Source organism: Sarcophilus harrisii, chromosome 1, assembly GCF_902635505.1.
Source record: "Sarcophilus harrisii chromosome 1, mSarHar1.11, whole genome shotgun sequence".
Classification (NCBI taxonomy): Eukaryota; Metazoa; Chordata; class Mammalia; order Dasyuromorphia; family Dasyuridae; genus Sarcophilus; species Sarcophilus harrisii.
The window spans coordinates 117,112,911-117,132,209 of NC_045426.1; the positions used below are offsets into that span (position 1 = coordinate 117,112,911).

General features: G+C 33.4%; 1 protein-coding gene across 3 annotated transcripts in view; it reads right to left on the reverse strand.

Annotated features, from left to right (window-relative positions):
* The window catches only part of PDCD1LG2 (programmed cell death 1 ligand 2), a 39,641-nt gene extending 33,380 nt beyond the window's left edge, over positions 1-6,261 (reverse strand). For 2 of the 3 annotated variants that reach the window (XM_012544068.3, XM_023498593.2), the window contains exon 1: positions 5,955-6,261. The gene's annotated coding sequence lies outside the window, so the exon portion shown is untranslated. The remainder of the gene's footprint in view (positions 1-5,954) is intronic. The other variant, XM_012544067.3, reaches the window with a different exon arrangement.
* Positions 6,262-19,299: the final 13,038 nt, after the last annotated feature.

Below are 19,299 nucleotides of genomic sequence, written 5' to 3' on the forward strand. Positions count from 1 at the left end.
AGAACAATCCCAGTCAACCAAAAACAAGCCTTGGGAATTCACTCAATCACCAACAGAAGCAGCTGCTTTTGGAGCTCTCAGCCACAGTGAAATAACTGATTAAAAAGAGATTATAGGGTTATCTTTGCTAGGATTGATGTAGAACTCTGTTGCTTTGCCATATTCAAATCCACTTCAAAGTCCTGGGTGGCAGCCCCAGGGCAGGGAGGAGCACTAGCACACCAGAACTTCAGCTACAGGGAAGCATGGATCCTCCTCACAGTTCCATGGCAGAAAAAAGTGTTTGTGGTTACTTCCAGACCAAAGCACAAATTAGGAGAGTAGTAAATACACTTCTCCTTAGATCATACCACCTTGGAAGAACTGAAAACTTACAGTTCCCTGGAAGTATCTCTGAAAACAGCTATACAAAAGCTCTGAATCTTGGGACAGGGAGCCCTCCATCCTGAAAGCAGAGCCCTATTTTAACAAAGAGTTAAAACTCAAATAATAACCTGGGAAAATGAGCAAACAACAGAAAAGTCTTTTGACCATGGAAAGTTACTATGGTGCCAAGGAAGATCAAATCCAAATCCTCCAAGAATAATATGAAGTGGTCTTAGGCCATGGAAGAGCTCAGAAAGAATTTTGAATATCAAGTAATAGAGGTAGAGGAAAAACTAGAAAAAGAACAAATTAGAAAATTCCAATTAAATACCGAATTGAAAATCCTAAAAATTAAAGGTAAGGTTAATGAAACTCAATGTAAGAAAATTGTCACGTTAATAAGTAAAACTAGGAGCTGTTCTTAAAAACAATAAGATAGTAAACCATTGGTTAATATGATTTTTAAAAAGAGAGAAGAAAACCTAATCACAAGCATCAAAAATGGAAAAGGTGAATATACCATTAATGAAGATGATAGTAATTAAAAATTAGTTTGCCCAATTATATAACTTAAGTAAAATTTAAGAATACTTACAAAAATATAAAATGCCCACATTAACTGAAGAGGAAATGGAATAACTAAATAAATCTATTTTAGGAAAAGAAATTGAATAGGCCAGAAATGAGTTTCTAAGAAAAAAGCATCAGGATTTGATGGATTTACAAAGGAATTCTATCCAACTTTAAAGATCAACTAACTTAAAAGAGCAACAAAACTTAAAAATCAACTAGTTCTAATATTAAATAAATTATTTGGAATAATAGGCAAGGAAGTCCTATCAAACTCCTTTTATGAAACAAATATGGGCTTGATACTTAAACCAGAAAGAGCAAAAAAAAAAAAAAAAAAAGAAAGAAAGAAAGAAAGAAAGAAAATTATAGACCAGTTTTATTAAAAAGTATTGATGCAAAAATCCTAAATAAAATATCATCTAAGAAACTCTAGCAATATATCACAAAGATTATACATTGTGACCAAGTGCAATTTATGCCAGGAATGTAGGGATGGTTTAATATAAGGAAAACTATTAACATAATTGATTACATCAAAAATAAAAGTAGCCAAAATCACATGATTAGTGTTTTTCTTTTAATTTTTTAAATAGAAAAGTCATTTAATAAAATATATACCCATTCTATTAAAGACACTTGACAGTATAGGTATAGGTATAAGTATACTCCAGGTATAAGTGAATTTTTCCTTAAAAAAGCATCTGCCTAAAACTATTAGCAAGTAATATCTGTAGTAAGGATAATAAAATCAGGAGTGGAAGCAAGAATGCCCCATATCATTAATAGTATTAAATATTGTCCTAGAAATTCTAGCAACAGCAAAAAGAGAAAAAAAAAGAAATTGAAGGAGCCAGAATGGACAATGAGAAAATAAAGCTCTCTCTCTTTTTGTGGTCAATATAATGGTATACTTGAAACACCCTAATAGAAACAACAATTTAAGCAAAGTTGTGTGATATAAAATAAACCTATATAAATCATAAATATGTCTATATGTCATCAACAAAGTCTTGCAAGAAGAGATAGTGAGAAATAATTTCATTTAAAAGTAATCATAGACAATATAAAATACCTGGAAGTATACCTATCAAGACAAAAGCAGGAATTATTTATACAAATAAAATCAGATTTAAATAATTGGTGAAACACTAATTGTTCATAGGTAGGCTGATCTAATATAATAAAAATGATAATTCTACTTAAACTAATTATTTATTCATCCCAATTGAACAACCAAAAATTTTATTGAACTAAAAAAAATTAACAAAAGTTACTTGCAGAACAAAGTTTAAAAATATCAAAGGAATTAATGATAAAAATTTCAAAGGAGGTCTAGTAGTAACAGATCTAAAACAGTATTATGAAGTAGTAATTATCAAAAAATTATCTGGTGCTAGCTAAAAATTGAATTATGCATCAGTGAAATAGTGTAGGTATAACATTATATACAGTAATAAAGGAGTAAAATAATCTTGAATTTGATTAATGCAAAAATCTAAACTTTTGGGAGAACTCTTTATTTGATAAAAATTGTTGGAAAAACTGGAAAGCAGTCTGGCAAAAACTAGATGTAGATCAATATTTTACATTTACCGAGATAAGGCCATAGTATAGACATGACCTAGGCATAAAGGGAGATATTATAACTAAATTAAAAGAGCATGAAACATATTACTTATTAGATTAATGAATAAGATAAGAATTTAAGACTAAAGAAAAGATAGAATTATGGGATATAAAATGGATAATTTTTATTACATTAAATTAAAAAAGCTTTATACAAATTATAAAACTAATGTAGGCAAGATTAGAAAAAAGGAAAATTGAAGGAAAAAATTTATAGCCAGTTTCTTGGATAAAAGCTTTATATTCAAAGATATTGAGATTTAGTTTATAAAAATATGTTTTTCACCCATTTTTATCAAAGAATATAAATAGGTAGTTTTTAGAAGAAAAAGTCAAAGCTAAATATAGACACATGAAAAAATGTTCAAAATCATGACCAAGTAGAGAAATGCAAAGTAAAACAACATTTTTTTTTTTTTTTTTTTTTGGTTAGGATTCTGTTTTTTAATCTGCTCTGCTATTCACTTCCATTTTATGGGAGAGTTCATCCTATTCACATTCACTGTTATCATTACCAGCTCAGTATTTCCCTCCATCCTATTTTCTACCCTGCATATACTTTTGTTCTCTCTTTTCACCTGTCCTTGGTAGTCTTTTTTTTTTTTTACCCACCCTGCCCATTACCTTATCTCCTGTCAACCCCCTTCTCTTAGTATTTTTTTTAACCCACTCCACTACTTATCTTCTATTATTCCTTCTCCTCTTCTCTTACCTTTTCCCCTAGTGTTTCTACCCTCCCTTTTACCCCTCCCTTTTCTTTTCCTCTTTCTCCTCTTAATTGTTTATGGAGTTAGATAAATTTCTATACCCAAATGAATGATTAAGTTTTTCCCTATTAGAGCCAAAACTGATGGGATCAAACTTCAGACAATGCTCATTCCCCTCCCTTCTTTCCCTCTATTGTAACAGGCCTTTTGTGCCTCTTCATGTGAACTAATTATCCCATTACACCTCCCCTTTCTTTTTTTTGCAGTATAGATCATTTCCCACCTCTTAAAGTCTTTTTCTTTGATGTTATTACATCAGATTCCATTTACAACCATATCCTCAGTCCATGTGATGCCCCCCTTTGTTTGCCCCAGTAACAGATACTGTTCTCAAGAATTATAGATATGATTTTCTCATCTAGGGAGGTAAATAGTTTAGCCTTTAAATAATATATATCTTTCCCCCCTGTATGCTTCTCTATGCTTCTCTATGCTTCTCTTCAGTCCTGTGTTTACACATTAAATTTTCCATTTAATTCTAGTTTTTTTCAACAGAAATAATTGAAAGTCTCTTACCACATCATCTTTCAGGAGAGGCAATGGATCTTCAATGAAGTAAGAGACTTCCAATCATTTCTATTGAAGAAACCGGTAAATCCAGTAAAAAAAAATAATAAATTGAAGCACCACCTTATACTTATCTGACTGGCTAAAATGATAGAAGGGGCAAAATGACAAATGCTGGAGAGAATGTGGAAAAGTTGAGACACTAATATACTATTGATAGAATTATGAACAGATCCAACCATTTTGGAGAGCAATCTGGAATTATGCCCAGTTGTAGAACTGTGCACAGTTTTTTACTTAGCAGTACCACTATTAAGTCTGTTTTTCATGGTGATTGTGTATATTTTCTACAATATTATAGCAATTGTCTTTGTAGAAGCAAAGAATTGGAAATTGAAAGGATGTGTATCTATTGGAGAATGACTGAATAAGTTGTGGTAATGACTGTGCTGTAAGAAAGTTACAAATAGGTTCATTTTAGAAAAACATAAAAAGACTTGCATGAAATGCTAAAATGGTAGAACCAAGAGAACATCATATATAGAGAACATCCCCAGAGTAAGCAGTGATAGAATTATCTATTGTATGATTCTTGTCCTCTCTGTCTGTCTGTCTCTTTTTATACATATGTATGTATGTGTGTGTGTGTGTGTGTATAAATTATTGACTTTCTTTAATGTGGGGTTGGGAGGGAGAGAGAGACAACTTTTGAAACTCAAAATATAACCAAGAAAATAAATACAGGGGAATGGAATGGAAAGTACCTATCATATTGCTTATTGTGGGGTATATTTTGTGCAATAAATTCTAATTATTATCCTGGGCAAGGCCCTGGAACAAAGTCAAAATTTGGAGAATGTAGATTAGAATTCCAATTTTGCTACTGATAATTTACATGAACTAGGGCAAGTCAATAAAGCCCTCTGAATCTCAATTTTCTTTATTAGTCAAATAAAGGCATTGATCTAAATTACCTTTTTTTTTTTTTTTTTTTTTTTTTTTTTTGCTGAGGCAATTGGGGTTAAGAGACTTGCCCAGGGTCACAGAGGATCTAAATTACTTTAAAGTCTTTTCCAATTATGAAAAAGGAAATTAATTATTCCTCTTCTTTACAAGAATTATTATATTTTCTTCTCCTTTCCCTGACTTTCTTAATTTTAAAAATATAATTGTTTTGAGTAAATTAGGAAAAATAAAAATAAAAGATATGAGCTAGCCTCTGCATTTGGTGATTTCAGGGTCCATGAAAGGCATCCTGGCCCCTTGAAAATAGTTTCCACAACCTGTTTATAGTTACTATCAATTATGCAACTAAAGTATCATTCTTTGACTCAAAAGCAATGGGAATTTTGTCCCATAAAAACAAAACTGGTTCTTTTCAGCTGAATTTGAATCAATATGTCAGATCTATTTCAATGAGCAGATTTTAGTAATCATCATAATAAGAGTTGACATTTATACAGCACTTTAAGGTTTACAAAAGATTTCACAATAACATTAATCCTAGGGAAGGAAAAGAGTAAGGGGGTATTGGAGTACTTGAAGGGAGATTAAGTCATAGGATGATGAGAAGAATTGGAACAGGAAAGATCATTTAGTTATCTAGTGGTTTTTAACCTTTTTTTTGTTTTGTTTTTTTATACTGAAATATAGTAATCAAAATATTTTTTTTAAAGTTTATAGAACCAGAGCAATTGGATGGTTCAGTGGATAGAACATTGACTCTGGAGTCAAGTGCACCTAAATTCAAATCTGACTACAGACACTTACCAGCTATACAACCCTAAGCAAATCACTTAAAAATTGCCTCCAAAGAACCCCAAAGAACCAAAAAAAAAAAAAAAGTTTGTGGAACCCAGATTAAACCTCCCAAATTCTAGTCCAACCTCTTTATTTTATAGTTTTATCAAAGAACTTTTGATAGAATGGGTGGGGAAAGAAATAAAAAGAAGGGGAAGAGTAAAAGGAACAAAATAACAGACTTCATTGTAATGTACTTGGCAAATTGCCTAGGACCAGCGCTAAAAAGCAAAGATAAGCAAGCAGGCAGGCAGGCAGCCAGTCCTTAAGGGGCTTACTCAAAACAGGGTCTGTTGCAGACCACGCCAGCCTTACCTTTCCAAGGTTTGGTAGCCTTCCCTTTGCAGACTACAGCTGCAAAGCTGCAGCTACCCTGGATGTAGACGCAAGTCTGGTAGCTCATCTCACTACCTCCTGAGACTTCCCTTTCTTCTTCATCAGCTGGCCAAGCAGGGGATTTCCACCTGAATTATTTGCTGCTACTGCTATCCTCTTCCTAATTTTTGCTGAGCCTGATTTCTTGAGCACTCTAGCGTCCCTCCTCCACTCCCATGCCCCATTATTGATGCCTAAAGCTTCACTGTCTCCAGAACCAAAGACAAAGATAGGAACCAATTTAGCTATTGGTGAAACTCCTTCCTGCTTCTGAGCTATCGTCATCAGTAAACTACCCACAATGCTTTGTTTGTAACTTTAGACTGCAGCACATAATATTGTCCATCATTGTTGTCTAGGTTCATGTTTTAGCGCCCAACTAAACTGTAAGCTCAGTGAGTACAAGGGAGATGTGCCTTCTGGTGTAAACTTTTCATCTCTTCCTCCATCAGTAGTCTCAGACACTTTCTAGCCATATGATCCTGAGCACATAAACCTTTGTTTAATTTAGTTTCCTCATCTGTAAAACAGGAGATGATAATACTATCTCCTAAGATTGTTGTGAAGTTAAATGAAATAAAATATGTAAAATACTCTACAAACTTTGAAGTCTTACATAAATTCTGGTTATTGTTATTATTATATAAGAGATATGCTATACTTGGACATCTGTCAGCACATACTTAGACATATTTTGAGCTCTTAGAGATCATTTAACACAACTGTATCATTTTACATGTGAGGAAAATAAGGTTTAAATAGGGGAAGCCTGAATTCAGTGCTCTTCCTAGAATTTCACCTAGTGATGTGGTCTCCCTAAAATCTTTAGCCCAAGTTGAAGACTTTCTCCCCATTTTTTTCTTTCTGCTCTACAGTGTTTAGTGACCATTCTAGGAAATCTGGCTTGGAATCTAAAAACCTTCCTAGAAAATCAAGGGTAGCACAGGGTGCTGGTAGATCCCATAAGTGTAATAGAAAAATTAATTGAAATCAGATTTGGGTTCAGTACTGTTTTTAAACTCTAACAATTAGAGCTGTTTGGAAGTTAAATGAGTTATTTTATGGGGTAGTGAGAGCTACCCTGCCATTGGAACATGAAGCTCAGAAAAAAGCAAACCATCCTCAGTAAACTTATGAGGGTTCCAAGTATACTTATGAGACTCTATGAAACTACTTGGTAAGATGTCAATATAATAGATCAATTTTCTCTGAAATGATAAAGTTGGGCTAAATCAGTGATGTTAAATTAATTAGCCTCATAAGTACTGTCATAACCAGATTAAAATGCAATTGGGAAATGTTGAATGAAATTTTAAAAATACCATAAAACAGAGATAATGTTAATTTGTGGTTTTCTAAGTGATTATGTCTACTGAAAAAATCCATTTCTATTTGAATTTGAAGTCCATTAGGCTTGGCTCTATCCACTGTGCTACTGGGCAGTAAGATAATACAATGAATTGAGGACAGAGCCTAGTCTTCCTGACATATTCCTGAGTTCAAATCTGGCCTCAAAGACTTTGTGATCTTGAGCAAGTCACTTAACCCAGTTTGTCTCAGTTTCTTCATCTGTAAAATGAGCTGGAGAAGGAAATGGCAAACCGCTCCAGAATCTTTGCCAAGAAAATCCCAAATGGGGTCATGAAGAGCTGGATAGAATTAACAACAGGCTAGATAACTTCTACTGCTCTTTGTAAGTCTGAATAATAATAGCTAATATATCTATGGTCCTTTAGGGTTTAAAAGTGATTTACATATTTTAAAAAATGTAATCCTCTTAACAATGTATATGCATAGGTATAACCATATACCCATTTTATAGATGAGGAAATCAAAGTCCTGAGAAAGTACATATTTCTCCCAAAATCATGCAGTCTGTAAATGTACAAAATAGAATTTGAACACAGAACTCCCTGGCTCCAAATCTGATGTGTGTGTGTGTGTGTGTATACACACACACACATTTATCTATATGCATATGTGAGCATATACATATATGTGTGTGTGTATATATATATATATGTGTGTGTGTGTATATATATATATACATATATATATATATATATATATATATATATAAATGTGTGTGAACCTGCTGCCACTGTCAGAGAGAGACTATTGATTTTTTTACTTTCCTTAAATCCAAGCTTGAAAAGATAAACATGACAAATTTCAGAAATTTGGAGACCCCAAGGGGCTCTAATTTTCCTCAAACCAAACACAGTCTGAGATTATAATAACAATCAAATTACATAATGTGAAGAATTATTAATAAATACAATGATTAATAAAAATAACAATAATCTTAGAAAGAAAGTGACTCCCATGGGTGTCCCAGTTCCATTTTCTTTCATCTACTCTACAAATCTTGTATGTACCTAGATATTTACATGCTGTCTTTCCTGTTGTATGAACTCCTTGAGGGTAAAGACTATCTTTCTTTGTGGTGTCAGTATTTAACACAGTGGTTAGTTCATAGAAAGTTCTTACTATTTTCTTTCTTACCAAGAGGTCTAATCCCATAGTAATGAAACTTGAGTTCAAACTCTGGCCCTTAACACTGCATGAACTCTATACAAGTCCCTTCATCTTTCTAAACCTCAATTTCCCCATATGTAAAATGGAGATAATATTCACACTGCTTATATCATGGGGTTATTGGGAGGAAAACTACTTTGTCAACCTTCATAAGCCACAAATGAGTTCAATTCTTATCAGTTTGTTTTTCTTTCAGACTTTTTTGATGCATGACTTACATGAAATTGTGTATTGGTTATTGTGAGCACTTCTGTACCTTCACCTCAGCATTTATTTTATTTGTTGACCTTCATGCAGATTGTGTGCCTGAGGATTTACCAGATTGCAAGGTACAGATGATATAGATGGCAAGAAATAGGCATTTGAGGACACTGATTCTCTCACATAATTTGATCACAGACATAACAATTCAAAGGAAGAGAAATAAGAAAGCCAAGACAAAGAAGTGAAATTCTCTAATTTTTGATGACATATGAAGCATTGTAGAGCCTGTGGTTTCTCACTGTCCTGGAAAAGTTTTCCTTTCTTTTTTTAAAAAAAATTATTTTAAGGGTTTTTTTGCTCAGAAATCTATCTATAGAAATTTCAGAAATTTTTCTGATTTCTATGGAAATATGCAATTTTCTAACCTCAAATTTCATTTTAATGATTGTTGAACACTTATAAGCAAATCCCTGTGGTAGGCCCTTCTGGGGACATAAAGATAATTCCATGAGTTTATACTGCATTAAATTGAGTCAGATAGACAAAAAACTCCATTTTTTGGTAGGATAGAGTCATCAAACAATAAGCATTTGTGAAACACTTATTCTCTGCAATTGGAAACATTGAAAACAAAGATAAAAATTATACAGTTCCAACCCTCAAGGAGCTTACATTCTATAGGAGAGAAGGGACACATACAACATGTACATATATAAGTAGATACACAATAAATACAATATATTTATTTACAAATTCCAAAGAGTGTGACAAATCACTCAGTCCATTAATTAATGTACCAAAGATAGTGACATGGGATTTGGTGAAAGAAGATCATATCTAGTTTGAGGGCATCAAAGAAAACAACATGAAATAGGCAGAATTTTCAAGCTTTAGAACTGGATGGGACCTGAGAAGCCTAATCCAACCAGGGGTTGTGAAATCCAGCTGGAACTGGAACCCAAGAAATGATTGTTAAATTTTCATTGTGAGCAATTATATCTCAGACATCAACAAGTAATATAAATAAGGCTTGATGTTTTGTTTTGTTGATTATCCAGACTTAAGAAAGTGATGGAGAAAATATTAATAAGTATATCATGGCACCCTTTTTTCCCCTCCAGATTTACCAACACATTATTGAGTTTAACTCATACCAAAATAGTTGTTTCTACAAAATCCCTGATGAATGGTCATCCAATCCTTTCTTGAAGGTAGAAGATTCATTAGCAAAAAGTGTGTAAGATTTTGATAGGTGAGGATGAGAGAAGAATAGGAAAGAAATATGCCATCATGTGTATGTAACTGCTACTAGTGTTCATCTCCTAGAGATATCTTTTTTTTTCTTTAGAAAAAGATAACTAAATTTTATTATCTTTTTTTTAAAGCTTTTTATTTTTCAAAACATATGCATGGACAATTCTTTAACATTAGCCGTTGCTAAACTTTGTGTTGCAATTTTACCTCCCTTCTCCCATGCCTTTCCCTAGATGACAAGGAGTCCAATATATGTTAAACATGGTAGAAATATATGTTAAATCCAATATATGCATACATATTTATACAATTATTGTGTTGCACAAGAAAAATCAAATCAAACCAATTTAAAAAGAAGAAGAAGCAGAATAAAATGCAAGCAAGCAACAATGAAAAGAGTGAAAATGCTAAGTTGTGAACCACATTCAGTTCCCACAGTCCTCTCTCTGGGTGCAGATGGTTCTTTTCATCACTGAACAATTAGAACTGGTTTGAATCATCTCACTGTTGAAGAAAGCCATGTCCATCAGAATTGATCATCACATAATCTTGTTATTGCCATGTATAATAATCTCTTGGTTCTGCTCATTTCACTTAACATCAGTTCGTGTAAGTCCTAGAGACATCTTTTAGTTCCCAAAAGGTCCTCTCTGTTCTACTTCCATCTGAAAAAACTCAGGGGTTACATACCTGACCATTTAGTATCATAGTAATCATCCTTTTCTCTTCCCAGTGGGTGGGACTTACAAACCCTTAAATCTACTTCATTTAAATCCAATTGACTTGCAAGTAAAGACATCACCTTCCTGGTATTATTGGTCCTCTTTGAGGATGAATGATGAACAATAAATCCTCCTTTCAGAATTCATACTAGACACAGCTATGGCAGATGTGATTAGGAATAGCTCATCTCTATTATTAATTCCAACTCTGAGATTCGGAAAGTCTGTGATACTGAGTCTGTTTCCTTCATGCTTACTTCATGACTCTAGCCTACAAATTAGCTAAATGTAGCTCTCTAACTGTTGTGCTTTGTTTTTGGTTTAGTGTTATCTGGCCCATGGGATTGAGAATACAAAATCTTAGAATCAGAAGAGATTTCAGAAGTTTTCTAACCCAACCTTCTTTTCACACTTGCCCTCAAAATAAAACCTCTTTTGCTTGGAGACCTCCCACTGATGAATTCACTACTTTTTGACACAATCAGTTTAGGACAGATTGAATTACTTGGAAGTTTCCCCCTAGTGGTGAAATAAAATTTGTCTCCCTGTAACTTCCACTTATTGGTCCCATTTCTGTTCCCCAACAGAAGTCTAATCCCTTTTCCACATAAAAAAAGAGGTAGGATGAGAGGTCACAACCCATAGTTTGGACACTCTGGCTCTGATTAACTGAGAGATAGCCATTTTTGAATTTTGTTATAACTCTTCAACTTGTAAGTTGCCAGAACTCTAAGAAATCATAGAGATCCAACCTCTTTCTCTCATATCAGAGGAAACTTGGGTCCATCTTTAAATATTCATTCTGATCCTGCCTCTGTGATATTGGACAAGTCACCCACAAGTCCTGATCTATAAAATGAAATGATTGAACTGTATCAAATTAAAAGATGCTTTGAATTATAAATCTTAATAGGGAAAAATCACAGGATTGTGCATAGATCTAGAACTGCAAAGGACCTCAAAAATCTGCTAATTCATTGACCTAACATGATTATTTTTGTTCCTATTGTTGTTTAGCCATTTTTTCAGTCTTATCCTACTCTTCGTGACTTCATTTGGAGTTTTCTTGGCAAAAATAGTGGATCAGTTTGACATTTCTTTTCCTATTCATTTTACAGATCAGAAAACTGAGGAAAACAGAGTTAAGTGTCTTGCCCAGGACACTTATAAGTGTTTAAGGCCAGATTTGAACCCCTAATCTTTTTGATTTTAGGTCTTGTGTTCTATCCGCTGGACCATCTAGTTTTTATACTGTCAGAGACTACTAAAACTTTTGTTCCTTTTCTAAAATTCTGATGCTGTTACAATTATAAAATTAAAATTATTTAATAGGTAGAATTTTTCTTTCAAATTCAAAAAGTCTTATTACTTCCATTAATAGCTTTCATCTTGTGTTTGACTTACAATGTTTTTGGTAGGTCAAAACATTTTTCAAACTACAAAAATAAGGCAACTCATATCTAGAATAAATGTTCTCCCCGTATCAGTTTCGTTACATCACTGTAAAAACAACTATGTTCTCAATAACATATTATTGACTGATTCCATTTGGCTTTCATTTCTACCTTTTGGACTTTACTTATCCCAATAATAAGAGAATGGCCTTTATATTAGTTGAACTATTAGAGCAAATTCTGATACTACACTACTTCCACCTTAATAAAAAGTACTTTGCCTGATAGAGAATATATTCTGCATTTTTGCTCCATAAATTGTTTTGATGAATAGATTACACAAATACAAAAAGGTCTGACCAACAAGAGAAAAAACATTATTAGAAATTCAAATTGGCTCCTGTCTCAGCTAGTGATACAGTGTAGCATTTTCAGTCCAAGGGAGACAAATATTTTAGCCAGATAAGCTGGCTGTTTGGGTTGAGTAAGCCACTACTTTTGTTGTTATTTAGTCATTTGTAGTATCTGTCTCTCCGTGACCCCATTTGGAATTTTCTTGGCAAAGACATTGGAGTGGTTTGCCATTTCCTCCTCTATCTCATCTTCTACTTGAGGAAACTGAGGCAAATTGGGTTAAGTGATTTGACCAAGATGACACAGTGAGTAAGTATCTGAGGCTAGATTTGAACTCAGGAAGATGTCTTCCTGACTCCAGGTCCCAACTATATTCATTGTAATAACTAGCTGCTCCAAATCACTACTGCCTTTGCCATTTCTCTTCTTCTCTGCCAAGATCACCCCTGTCTTCTAGTCTCTTCTGTTAAAGGAACTGTTACCAAGTTACATACATACATACATACATATATATATATATATATACACATATATATATATACATACATACATGCTATATAGTATTTTTCCTGATTATATGTAAAAATAGTTTTCAAGGTTATTTTTTTCACTCTTTTAAAAAATTAATATTTTATTTTCCCCTTGTTATACGCAAAAACAATTTTTAACATTTGTTTTTTAAAATTTTTGAGTTTTAAATTCTCTCCCTTCCTTCTTCTTCCCTCCCCCAGCATTGAGAAGAAAAGCAATTATTGTTTATATATCAACATTTACTTTTTATACAATTTTGCACTTCAAATTTTTTTCACCTTCTATCCTTTCCTTCCTCTTCAAGATGTCAAGCAATTTGATGTAGGTTTCACATGTATAATCATGTGAACATATATCTACATTACTCATGTTGTGGAAGAAAAAACAGGACAAAAGAGAAGAGTCATAAAAACAAAAGATTAAAAAAAATGTATACTTCAATATGCACTCAGATAGTTCTTTTTCTGGATATGCATAGCATTTTTCATAATGATTCTTTTGGAATTATCTTGGATTATTGTACTACTGAAAAGAGCTAAGTCTATTAAAATTAATCATCATATATGCTTTTACTGTGTACATTGCTCTCTTGATTCTGATCACTTCACTCAGCATCAGTTCATGTAAGTCTTTTCTTGTTCTTCTGAAATTTGTCCATCATTTCTATAGCTGATTTTTTAACCCAAATGCAAAATTTTCCATTTAAAATGTTCTCATGAATGAATAATGAATAAATTTTTTAAATGGTCATTATGCACTTACTATGTGGCAAATACTTTGCCTTTGGGGATAAAAACACACACAAAAATAAGATAAATCCCTATTGTAAAGGCATTTACCTTATAAATATGAAGGGGAAGACAAGATGTAGGGGAATAATGCCTTACAGACCTATGTCTGGGTAACCACAAGGATGGTGAATGAATTCCTAGGCAATGAATTGACAAATCTTTCTGGAGCAACTAGGTGACACAGTAGATAAAGTGCTGGGCCTAGAGTCAGGAAGACTCTTCTTCCTGAGTTCAAATCTGATCTCAGACACTTATTAGCTGTGTGGCCCTGGGCAGGTCACTTAACCCCATGGGTCTCAGTTTCCTCATGTGTAAAATGAATTTGAGAAGAAAATAGCAAATCACTCTAATATCTGCCAAGAAAACTCTTAAATGGAGCCATGAAGAGTTGGTCATGATTGAATAACAAGCAACTCTAGGAATGACAGTTTTAATTTGTTTAATGTTCCCAGAATAAGAGGTGAAAAGGAGAGGGAGGAGTTTGTGTTTATAAATATGACCTGACTGAATAAATTGTGGTATATCAATATTATGGAATTTTATTGTTCGGTAAGAAATGACCAGCAGGATGATTTCAGAAAGGCCTGGAGAGACTTACATGAAGTGATGCTGAGTGAAATGAGCAGGACCAGGAGATCATTATATACTTCAACAACAAGACTATATGATGTTCAATTCTGATGGACCTGGCCATCTTCAATAATGAGAGGAACCAAAGCAGCCCCAATAGAGCAATAATGAATTGAACCAACTACACTCTGGAAAGCAGAGAACTCTGCAAAAGAACTCTGGGAAATGACTATGAACCATTGCATAGAATTCCCAATCCCTCTATTTTTGTCCGCCTGCATTTTTGATTTCCTTCACAGGCTAATTGTACACTATTTCAAAGTCCAATTCTTTTTGTACAGCAAAATAACTGTTAGGACATGTGTGCTTATATTGTATTTAATTTATACTTTAACATACTTAACATGTATTGGTCAACCTGCCATCTGGGGGAGGGGATGAGGGGAAGGAGGGGAAAAATTGGAACAAAAGGTTTGACAATTGTCAATGCTGTAAAGTTACCCACGCATATAACTTGTAAATAAAAAGCTTAAATAAATAAATAAATAAATATGGCCTGAGTACAACTGTAGATGGGGTAGGAGGGAGCCTGGATTAGGTGAACTCTCACTAATTAGGACCAAAAAGGCCTAGGGTGCTGAGTTAGTGTAGGAGTGTGGAATGAAGCAGCAGGATGTTGAGATCCCAGAATCATGTAGCAAAGCGATAAGCTCTGGCTTGTAGAAACTGTTTTACAGCCTGACTTCAACTTATCTTTCCAGCTCCATTGTAAATTACTTCCCTCTCCACTCTCAAATTTATCTTTTCTTTTGTTCCTTCCACAGAACATTCTATATCTTATCTCCATGCTTTGTATTGGCCACACCACAAGCTTGAAATATGCTCTCAGCTGACTCTCCCCCATATAATCTCTCTTTTCTTTTAAGACTTAATTTATTATTATTTTTTTTTGTTTTTTTTAAATTTAATAGCCTTTTATTTACAGGATATATACATGGGTAACTTTACAGCATTAACAATTGCCAAACCTCTTGTTCCAATTTTTCACCTCTTACCCCCCACCCCCTCCCCTAAATGGCAGGATGACCAGTAGATGTTAAATATATTAAAATATAACTTAGATACACAATAAGTATACATGACCAAAACATTATTTTGCTGTACAAAAAGAATCAGACTCTGAATTATTGTACAATTAGCTTGTGAAGGAAATCAAAAATGCAGGTGGGCTAAGACTTAATTTATATACTGCCTTCTATATGAAGCCCTTGCTGCTGATTCAGCCCAAACTACTTTGTAATACCTAAATAACCCTACCACTCAATAAACTCCAGTGCTTAGTGCTTCCTTATTGCCTCTAAGATCAAATACAAAATGCTCTGTTCCTTGAGGGCAAACCTTGCCTCTTGCATCTTTTTGTATATCTTCCCTAAGTCTTTTGGAGCAACCAATCAATCAGTATATATTTACAAAGCACCGTGATGATTGATCAGTTGATCTAGTATAAGTAAAGGTACTGAAATGTTTGGTTGAGATCAAGCACAGTTTGGCTAGAATGGAGAATTATCCACAGATAATAGTAGAAATCAAACTAAATTGGGACTCATGGAGGTTTTGAATAATAATAATTATTATTATTATTTATATTAATCTAGCACTTTGAAATTTGTAAGATGCTTTGTGAAATAATGCAAAGTCAGTAATGTAAGTATTCTCATGCTCATTTTAGATGTGGAAAAATTAAGTTCAGGAGATTTGCCCACTCATATAACTAGTAAGTGTTGAGACTGAGACTGGAATTTAGGTTCTAATGTCAACACCCTTTATAAAATTTCATATTGTTTCTTTTGAATGACAGAAAGTTTAGATTTTATTCCATAGGAAATGTAGCTATTGAAGACTCTTTAGTGGGATAGTGACATGATCACAGATTTAGAAATGGAGAATTTTGAGATTATCTAGTTAAACTATCTAATTTTATAAATAAGGGAACTGAGGCCTAGATCCAAGACACATTCCACTGCATTAACTTTCCCCTTGGATGAAAATGGTATTTCAGAAAGATGAGTCTAGTGAGAGGATAAAAAATGGTTTGAGAAGCATGACCAACCTAGTTAAGAATCACTTGAACTAGGTTGGGGCATCAGGTACTTGTGATGATAAGAAGAGAAATAACAAGAATAACAATGATGACAATGCTGATAATGGTCCACCTTTATGTAAAGTTTGGCAAAGAGTTTTTCTTGACTGATTCTGAGGAAAAGGCAGTACAAGAATTATTTCCATTTTGCAGATAAGGAAATTGAATTTCATAGGGGATAACCCATTGTCATACAAAAAGTCAAGGGGACATTGAAACCCCAGTCTTCTGTATCTAAATCTAGCATCCTTTATTTTGCTCTCTGTTAAATGGAAGACCAGTGTAAGACATACCATCCTTTGCCCCATTCTAGGTCCTTTGGAAGGACATATATAGATATATATATTTTTTGGTTAAAGTTTTTTATTTTCAAAACATATTCATGGATAATTCTTTGACATTAATCCTTGCAAAACTTGTGTTAGTTTTTCCACCCTTCCCCTAGATGGCAAGTAGTCTAATATATGTTAAACATGGTAGAAATAGCTTTTAAATCCAATATATGCATACATATTTATATAATTATCTTGTTGTACCAAAAAAAAAATCAAATCAAACCAGAAAAAATGGGAAAGAAAATAAAATGCAAGCAAACAACAATAAAAAGAGTGAAAATACTGTGTTGTGAATCATACTCAGTTCCCACAGTCCTACAGTCCTCTCTCTGGCTTTCTTCATCACAAGATTTTTAGAACTGCAGACCACTAATATTAAAGGTATTCTTGAGATACTTTCAATGCCCTTCTTTCCTAAAATCGACATAGAAGCTCCATACAAAACATTTTATTTTTAATATGACACTATCAGTTCATCAAAATACACTAGAAAAATCACTGTTTTCCCCCAATATGTACCTTTCTAATTCCTCATTCCTCTGTCCTTATTCCTCAAATGTTCTTTTACAATCTATGTCCATCAGTTTCTCAAGATTCCTCTTCTCCAGGAAGTGTTTTCAAATTAACCTTGCTGAGCTCTGATTGATCTCCCTTTTATTCTGTATTATTTCAACATTTATATATTCATGGAATTTAGAGTGGGGAGACAATTTAGAGATCATCTAATTTGATACATAAGGCAGCTAGAGGATATGGAGTCAGGAAGACTCATCTTCCTGAATTTAAATCTGGCCTCAGACTCTTACTAGCTGTGTGGCTCAGGGCAAATTCTTTAATTTTGTTTGCCTTGGTTTCCTCATTTGTAAAATAGTCTGGAGGAAGAAATGGCAAAACTACTCCAAATGGGGTCATAAAGAGTCAAATATGATTGAACAAAAACAATGTTCTCATTTTATAAATGAGGAAATTAAGTTTTAAAGAGTTAATGACTAGTTTTGTACATCATTTGGCTAGTAAGTATTGCAATCAGGATTTAAACCCAGGCCTTTTCTCTACTCTACATTTAATTCTCATGGATAACAGGCTTTAGAGCAAGAAGGAAAATTAGAAGTCATTTAGTCCAGTTTCCAATATTTTTCTTTCCTTTAAAATAAGGGAATTTTACTTCTTTAAGATTAAAAATGAAGATACTGATCTCTCAGAGAGAAATGACTTACTCAGAAGTGGCAAACTGAGATCAGGTCTTCGCATTCTAAAGCTAATGCTCTTTTCAGCAAAATATGTTGGTTCCTATTTACTGTTAATCCTATTATTTTGTATTTGGAAAACTTGGCATGGAGAGGAAGTGACTGGCTTTTCAAATCTTCTATCCAAGGAAGGTTTTAACAAGCTGGAAAGACTTTGGGTCTAGGCCAATGCATAACACTGTTTCTAGTTTTTGAAGGTCAACTTGGATAAGATGACAGAAGTTCATTATCAACCAGCCTACCAGGTTATAAAATATTTTGACTATGGAAACTGCTGAAACTGTCCCCTAATGTATAGTGGTTAACCTGGCAAAGTCAAAGATTTTTAAAAGTCTTTTCTTGTTTGTTTTTTTTCTCTTTCTTTCTTTCTTTCTTTTCCCTTTCCTTCTTTTCTTCCTTTTTTCTCTTTCTTCCTTTTTCTTTCTTTCTCTTTTTTCATTCATTCATTCCCTTTCCTTTAATTTCCTTCCTTTCCTTTTTTCTTTCTCAAACTAGACTTGTGATTTTATTGATGTAGGAAATTTCTAGTGAGGAGCTGTCTCTACCAATGCAGATCAATATCACCTCTGTGACCTAGAATCTTGGGTACCTGGAAACAACAAGAGATTAAGTGACTTGCCCAAGGTCATACAGCCAATAAGGCTCAAAGTAATCATTCTGACTCCAAGGCCATCTTTCTATCCACTATACTACACTACTCACTGAAGTATGTTGCTTTGTAATTATCTTTAAAATAAAGCAGGGTGGGAGGAGGTGAAGTATATTTTATACTTTTCTAAGTAGATTGTATATTGTCCCATTCTTTTCCCATCATAGTATCTAGGGAATTGCTGGGCCCAGAGCAATTGCTCAACAAATGTCCATTTATTACTCCTTTTTTAGCTTTCTTTTAATCTTGGTAACTTTTCTTTGCACATTTAAACTAGAAGAAAAAGGTTCCTTTCTCCTTTCAGTTAATGCTATTATCATCTAATAACCTTGTGAACACTCCTGTAAAATAACACTTTAATCTAAACAAAAAAACTAAAAAAATACTTAAAACTAAAAACTGTTCAAATACTCTGTGAAGAGAAAAAGAGGAGCTGATCCCAGAACCAGATAAACAACCTACATAATGACAATAACAACATAAATGAAAGAAAAAGCAAAACCCAAAATCTAGAAACTAGTTGCCATCTAATTACAAATCAAAGTTGACCCTGAAG